Source organism: Triticum aestivum, chromosome 5A (genome assembly GCF_018294505.1).
Source record: "Triticum aestivum cultivar Chinese Spring chromosome 5A, IWGSC CS RefSeq v2.1, whole genome shotgun sequence".
Classification (NCBI taxonomy): domain Eukaryota; kingdom Viridiplantae; phylum Streptophyta; class Magnoliopsida; order Poales; family Poaceae; genus Triticum; species Triticum aestivum.
In genome coordinates, this window is record NC_057806.1 from 554169137 (window position 1) to 554177820 (window position 8684).

General features: G+C 42.8%; 1 long non-coding RNA gene across 2 annotated transcripts; it reads left to right on the top strand.

Moving 5' to 3' along the window:
• The first annotated feature begins 500 nt into the window (after window positions 1–500).
• LOC123107657 (uncharacterized) lies at window positions 501–3403 on the top strand. 2 transcript variants are annotated; one of them, XR_006451718.1, is made up of 6 exons: window positions 501–674; window positions 1397–1500; window positions 2054–2167; window positions 2733–2833; window positions 2966–3019; window positions 3111–3403. It is a non-coding gene; the product is annotated as an uncharacterized lncRNA (long non-coding RNA). The 2 variants fall into 2 exon arrangements; XR_006451717.1 differs by having other exon boundaries at window positions 2733–3019.
• The last annotated feature ends 5281 nt before the right edge of the window (window positions 3404–8684 follow it).

Consider the following 8684-nt stretch of genomic DNA (forward strand, 5'->3'; position numbering starts at 1 on the left):
ACGACGGCCACCCCGCCACCCTCTCAGACTGGTACACAAAACCACCGCCGGCAACTCCACGTCCTCCTCCTCCATTGCGGTAGGCCACACCATTACGCTGCACTTATATATTTCTTTTTGTAGGAAATGCACCCTTTTTTTGTTGTCCGCTGCAGTTTTTGATGTTGCGTGCCACGAAAGCATTGATATGGCAAAAACTGCCATCTCGCCGTCCTGATAGGTGGGATACAACGACACACCATGATACGTCGTCATAGGCGTGTCCTATAGTATCCCATGTTTTTTGAATTAAAAAAACATAAAAACACAAGGACACGGCATGTTTGTTTATTTTTTTTGGAGAAATGCATGTTTTTTAGGATTTTTTTTGGAGAAATGCATTTTTTTAGGTGAAACGAGGACACGGCTGGCATACGTGCGTGATAGGCTAGGGATACGGCTCAGCCCATAAACAGCCTCGGCCCATATAGAAAACCTATCCGAGGGGGTCGCACGTACGCTCTCCACAAACGGAGGTGCTTCCAGCAGCAGCGAACGCGCTGCCTCTTCCGAGATCTCCGCCGCCGCCGCCGCCTGGGCTCAATGCCGTCACTGCCGCTGGACTCGACACCACCTCCGCCTCCTGGACTGGACTGGCGACCTCAGTCTCCAGCATCCTCTCCTCCAGACGGCAGGTAACCTCAAACCCACCATCCTCTCATGTCTTCATCTCTGTGAATTGGAGTTCATCCATCGAGTTGCCGGCTGCTGCCCTCGGCTACTCGTTTGATTGAATGCTTGTGAGGGAGCCATCGGCTTGTGCAGTGGAACTGGTCAAGAGCTGTATGTTATTGTTTTGTGATTTGGAGATTAAGTGGTACTCTGGGGTGTCTGTGTTCTACTATGTACAGTACTAGTTTCTTGTGCGTCAGGTGTGAACTTAGTGGACCGCATCACAATAATATTGTATGCACTGGATCAAGTGGAATTATTCTATAAATTTTAAAGACGCCATGTTTCGTAAACAAGTGCTTATACTGATGAATTAGATTGTGTTCATCTGGTTTTAGGTGCCCTGTACTTATACGACGCCCTGTTCTGTAAACAGGCGCCTGATTATCTAACCAGGAACACATGATTTGAATATTGGCAGCTAACTACGATGGCAGCTAATTTAGGGCGTAAGGCGTAAGATACACTGTCGTTGCTATCTCGACGCCTAGTGGAAATCTGTTTCTAGGTTCTGCATGCCATTCATGATCCGTGTATGTACAGGCAGGCGTGCACCTCACCTGGCCAGACTATCCAGTGACACAACTTAGAATTAGAATTACAGGCAGGCGTGCACCTCACCTAGCTATGCATTTCTCAACTTATTGTTCTGTTACTAACACTACTACTTATCCCTGTTAAGCAGGACCCGAGTGAATAATGTCAAAAGCCCGAAAGGCCTGCGGTGGACATTGTCATTACCTGAAGATAGCTGACTGAATATTGTGACATCTCCTGGAACATCAAACAGTGGGTGCATGCTTTTGTGTAATCTCGTGGAAATTTACTAGATGTACTGTACTCAGTTTTTGCAAGCTCTCCCCAGATTTACAATGAGTCTGTTGTGGGTGGCTCACAGATCTTGTGTCCGGCTGCTCATTTGACTGAATACTTGCGCTGTTGCGGCTTTCTACCCAATACCCATGAATAATTGCTGCTTGGCTGCTTGTTGTTCCCAGTCAATTAGCAATTTCAGAATTAAATTAATTGGGCATGCAATTGATTTAGCGCAATCAATGTTGTATATATGTGTATTTCTAGATCGTCTAGTGATAATAATCTGGTACAGATTCGGTCTAGCCTAGCACATATATTTCAGGAAAGTAAGTATCACAGATTCAGCGTAGCCAGCACATATTATTCAAGTAAGCAAGTATCACAGATTCAGGCTAGCCCGGTGCATGCCTTTCAGGAATATAAGTATCTTGTAGAAAGTTTGTATCATTACTTTGAGTTCCTTTGATGAGTTTACTCTTCTACTCAATATACTTATGTGCTCATGTCATTCCATGAATTAATGCAGAGGCAATGTTGGAGAAGATGGTGTCCCAGATCACATAACAGAGATTGTGCAGAGCACTATGGATATCTACTTTGCTGACAGGGAATTTAGGTGTAATACATAGTGCTTTTTCTGGTAAGGGTTCTGCAGGCCGTACAACAATATGCATATCTACTTTACTGACAGGGAATTTAGGTGTAATACATAGTGCTTTTCCTGGTAAGGGTTCTGCAGGCCGTACAACAGTAGATGTAAGATCATTTTGGTGTAGTATATCCCAATTATCACTATGAAAATACAGCAGATGCTTGTCTGTCCATTTCCACATTAATTCTTATATTTCTCGTATCTCAATCTCATCTGCTAGTTTGATATAATCCAATGGGTGATAGCATCACAGTTTACCAAGTACCCATCCTGGTTACTTTGTTATTTAGGTAAAATGTAAGATACCATGACCTTTTACCAAGTACTCCCTCCGTTCCAAAATAGATGACCCGGCTTTATACTAAAGTTAGTACAAAGTTGAGTCATCTATTTTGGAACGGTGGGAGTACCTGTCATTACATTATGTGCAAAATAGGTTATACATTAAATTCCAAATCTGTTGAATATTTGTTTATACTGCATGCTTATAGTTTGTAGCTTGTGGTTGTACATCTATTTCTATGTCGAGTTATTTATCATTCTACTCTTGCAGAATGTTTGCGGGGAGCTCGGTTAGTGTCGATGCCTCAAGGGTTTATGAATAACAGTTCCATGTTGCTTAAAGGCATTGTAATGCTGGCTACTGGTTTCCAGGTATATGTTTATGTAGTCATATGGACGCGCTCATTGATAATTCATATAGAATGTTTATATTCTTTATAACTTTGCCATGGATGAACCTATTCTGGATAATGAGGAGTTAGCAAGGGGAGTTTCTTATTGCAGAGAATTGGTGATGCTTTTGCTTCAGGATACTTAATTGCATGGCCTTGAGCTTTTGTAAGTTAAAGTATTTTTTCTTTTATATTTCGAATTTATATTTGTATACGTTTAATCACATATAACTGTAAGGTTTAATTTTCTTTTACAGATTCAAAAGAAGGATAATTGAGTTGCAGCTAAATTCTTCGGCTGGATCAAGCAGCAAAGAAGATTTTACTTAGCAATACATGTAGTTTACATTGATAGATTGAAAAATGTAATATCATTCCCAAGATCTTTTTCTTTGGTCGAATTGATGCATCTGCTATGGTGTAATATTCTACATAGTTGTGTTCTCTATAGTCAAATTGATATGAATGATATTCTGTTGCACCAATAATATTGGTATTTGTTTATTGTAATGCATATGTATCCTACACTCTTATATATAATAAATATATTGATATTTTTAATTTGTGCATGTGTTGTCCTTCAATTTCTCTATCTTTTTTATGGTGCCAAGCAACATAATAATAAATACTAATAATTACCTGTTTGAGCAATTGCATTGATTTTATATTAAATAAATGTATATTACATAAATGGTTACCTAATTTTGTGGTTAATAACTAAAAAAGAAATACATTAATTATGTCACCATACTAATATAGTAGTGTTACTGATGGTGTTACTATAGCTATAGATATGTTACTAGGTGATTGACAACTATAGATTATAGTGTTATGATATTTTGATATTGTGTTACAAGTGTGTTACTATAGTTACAAAAACATGTTACCACAATGTTCTATATTTAAAAAAATATGTTACTACGAGTGTTACTATAGTTGCAAAAATGTGTTACGGATACGGTTGGTAACACATAATATGCATGTTACTATAACATAAATGTAACACAATTTATAATCTATTGTAACACCTACTATATGTGACAACGGACACCTCTTAGTAACACGGTCTAATGGAACACATTTCAAAATGTGTTACTACTAGGGCTAGTAACACTGTTTTGGGCATGTAGTAACATAACACCGTGTTACAAAAGCTCTGTCCTGTTGTAGTGTTTCTTGGCAGCTATGAGGATGATCCTCAGGTTCCGGACACAGTCCGTATAGTTGCTGCCATCATCTTTCAGCTTGGTTTTCTCTAGGAACACGTTGAAGTTGAGGGCAACATTAGCGTAGGCCATTTGATCTACAAGACATAATGTAAAGATTTTAGACCAAGTTCATGATAATTAAGTTCATCTAATCAAATTATTCAATGAACTCCCACTCAGATAAACATCCCTCTAGTCATCTAAGTGAACCATGATCCGAGTCAACTAGGCCGTGTCCGATCATCACGTGAGACGGACTAGTCAACATCAGTGAACATCTTTATGTTGATCGTATCTTCTATACGACTCATGCTCGACCTTTCGGTCTTCCGTGTTCCGAGGCCATGTCTGTACATGCTAGGCTCGTCAAGTCAACCTAAGTGTATTGCGTGTGTAAATCTGGCTTACACCCGTTGTATTCGAACGTTAGAATCTATCACACCCGATCATCACGTGGTGCTTCGAAACAACGAACCTTCGCAACGGTGCACAGTTAGGGGGAACACTTTCTTGAAATTATTGCGAGGGATCATCTTATTTAAGCTACCGTCGTTCTAAGCAAATAAGATGTAAAACATGATAAACATCACATGCAATCAAATAGTGACATGATATGGCCAATATCATTTAGCTCCTTATGATCTCCATTTTCGGGGCGCCATGATCATCATCGTCACCGGCATGACACCATGATCTCCATCATCGTGTCTTCATGAAGTTGTCTCGTCATCTATTACTTCTACTACTATGGCTAACGGTTTAGCAATAAAGTAAAGTAATTACATGATGTTATATGTTGACACGCAGGTCATAAATAAATTAAGACAACTCCTATGGCTCCTACTGGTTGTCATACTCATCGACATGCAAGTCATGATTCCTATTACAAGAACATGATCAATCTCATACATCACATATATCATTCGTCACATCCTTTTGGCCATATCACATCACATGGCATATGCTGCAAAAACAAGTTAGACGTCCTCTAATTGTTGTTGCAAGTTTTTACGTGGCTGTTATAGGTTTCTTAGCAAGAACGTTTCTTACCTATGCCAAAAACCACAACGTGATATGCCAATATCTATTTACCCTTCATAAGACCCTTTTTCATCGAATCTGATCCGACTAAAGTGGGAGAGACATACACCCGCTAGCCACCTTATGCAACTAGTGCATGTCAGTCTGTGGAACCAGTCTCACGTAAGCGTACGTGTAAGGTCGATCCAGGCCGCTTCATCCCACGATGCCGCCGAATCAAGATAAGACTAGTAACGGCAAGTAAATTGACAATATCGACGCCCACAACTGCTTTGTGTTCTACTCGTGCATAGAAACTACGCATAGACCTAGCTCATGATGCCACTGTTGGGGAACGTAGCAGAATTTTAAATTTTTTTACGCATCACCAAGATCAATCTATGGAGTCATCTAGCAACGAGGGAGAGGGGAGTGCATCTACATATCCTTGTAGATCGCGAGCGGAAGCATTCAAGAGAACGAGGTTGATGGAGTCGTACTCGTTGTGATCCAAATCACCGATGACCTAGCGCCGAACGGACGGCACCTCGCGTTCAACACATGTACGGTTGGGAAGACGTCTCCTCATTCTTAACCCAGCAAGGGAAAGGAGAGGTTGATGGAGATCCAGCAGCACAACGGCGTGGTGGTGGAAGCAACGGTGATCACGGCAGAGCTTCGCCAAGCTCAGCGAGAGGGAGAGGTGCCACAGGAGGGAGAGGGAGGCGCCAGGGGCTAGGGTGCGGCTGCCCTCCCTCCCCCACTATATATAGGGCCCCTAGGGGGGGCGCCGGCCCTATCGATTGAATCTCAAGGGGGGGGGGGGCGGCCAAGGGGGGTGGTTTGCCCCCAAGCCAAGTGGGGCGCCCCCCACCCCTAGGGTTTCCAACCCTAGGTGCAGGGGGAGGCCCAAGGTGGGCGCACCAGCCCACCAGGGCCTGGATCCCTTCCCCACTTCAGCCCATGGGGCCCTCTGGGATAGGTTGCCCCACCCGGTGGACCCCCGGGACCCTTCCGATGGTCCCGGTACAATACAGGTGACCCCCGAAACTTTCCCGATGGCCGAAACTTGACTTCCTATATATAATTCTTCACCTCCAGACCATTCCGGAACTCCTCATGACGTCCGGGATCTCATCCCGGACTCCGAACAAGTTTTGGGTTACCGCATACTAATATCTCTACAACCCTAGCGTCACCGAACCTTAAGTGTGTAGACCCTACGGGTTCGGGAGACACGCAGACATGACCGAGACGACTCTCCGGTCAATAACCAACAGCGGGATATGGATACCCATGTTGGCTCCCACATGATCCTCGATGATCTCATCGGATGAACCAAGATGTCGAGGATTCAATCAATCCCGTATACAATTCCCTTTGTCAATCGGTATGTTACTCGCCCGAGACTCGATCGTCGGTATCCCAATACCTCGTTCAATCTTGTTACCAGCAAGTCACTTTACTCGTACTGTAATGCATGATCCCGTGATTAACCACTTGGTCACATTGAGCTCATTATGATGATGCATTATCGAGTGGGCCCAGAGATACCTCTCCGTCATACGGAGTGACAAATCCCAGTCTCGATTCGTGCCAACCCAACAGACACTTTTGGAGATACCCGTAGTGCACCTTTATAGTCACCCAGTTACGTTGTGACATTTGGCACACCCAAAGCACTCCTACGGTATCTGGGAGTTGCACAATCTCATGGCCTACGGAAATGATACTTGACATTCGGAAAAGCTCTAGCAAACGAACTACACGATCTTTGAGCTATGCTTAGGATTGGGTCTTGTCCATCACATCATTCTCCTAATGATGTGATCCCGTTATCAATGACATCTAATGTCCATAGTCAGGAAACCATGACTATCTTTTGATCAACAAGCTAGTCAACTAGAGGCTCACTAGGGACGTGATGTGGTCTATGTATTCACACATGTATTACGATTTCCGGATAACACAATTATAGCATGAACAATAGACAATTATCATGAACAAGGAAATATAATAATAACCATTTTATTATTGCCTCTAGGGCATATTTCCAACAGTCTCCCACTTGCACTAGAGTCAATAATCTAGTTACATTGTGATGAATCGAACACCCATAGAGTTCTGGTGTTGATCATGTTTTGCTCTAGGGAGAGGTTTAGTCAACGAATCTGCTATATTCAGGTCCATATGTACTTTGCAAATATCTATGTCTCAATTTTGAACACTTTCACGAATGGAATTGAAGCGACGCTTGATATGCCTGGTCTTCCTGTGAAACCTGGGCTCCTTGGCAAGGGCAATAGCTCCAGTGTTGTCACAGAAGAGAGTCATCGGGTCCGATGCATTGGGAATGACTCCTAGGTCGGTAATGAACTCCTTCACCCAGATTGCTTCTTGTGCTGCCTCCGAGGCTGCCATGTACTCCGCTTCACATGTAGATCCCGCCACAACGCTTTGCTTGCAACTGCACCAGCTTACTGCCCCACTATTTAAAATGTACACGTATCCGGTTTGTGACTTAGAGTCATCTAGATCTGTGTCGAAGCTAGCATTGACGTAACCCTTTACGACGAGCTCTTCGTCACCTCCATAAACGAAAAACATATCCTTAGTCCTCTTCAGGTACTTCAAGATATTTTTGACCGCTGTCTAGTGTTCCATGCCGGGATTACTTTGGTAGCTTCCTAGCAAACTTACGACAAGGTTTACATCAGGTCTGGTACACAGCATAGCATACATGATAGACCGTATGGCCGAGGCATAGGGGACGACACTCATCTTTTCTCTATCTTCTGCCGTGGTCGGGCATTGAGCCGTGCTCAATCTCGTACCTTGCAACATAGGCAAGAAGCCTTTCTTTGACTGCTCCATATTGAACTTCTTCAATATCTTGTCAAGGTACGTACTCTGTGAAAGACCAATGAGGTGTCTCGATCTATCTCTATAGATTTTGATGCCTAATATATAAGCAGCTTCTCCAAGGTCCTTTATTGAAAAACACTTGTTCAAGTAGGCCTTTATGCTTTCCAAGAATTCTATATCATTTCCCATCAATAGTATGTCATCCACATATAATATGAGAAATGCTACGGAGCTCCCACTCACTTTCTTGTAAACACAGGCTTCTCCATAAGTCTGTGTAAATCCAAACGCTTTGATCATCTCATCAAATCGAATGTTCCAACTCCGAGATGCTTGCACCAGCCCATAGATTGAGCGTTGGAGCTTGCACACCTTGTTAGCATTCTTAGGATCGACAAAACCTTCCAGCTGCATCATATACAATTCTTCTTTAAGAAAGCCGTTAAGGAATGCCGTTTTGACGTCCATTTGCCATATCTCATAATCATAGAATGCGGCAATTGCTAACATGATTCGGACGGACTTGAGCTTCGCTATGGGTGAGAAAGTCTCATCGTAGTCAACCCCTTGAACTTGTCGATAACCCTTAGCAACGAGTCGAGCCTTGTAGATGGTCACATTACCATCTGCGTCTGTCTTCCTTTTAAAGATCCATTTATTTTCTATGGCTCGCTGATCATCGGGCAAGTCAGTCAAAGTCCATACTTTGTTTTCATACATGGATCCTATCTCGGATTT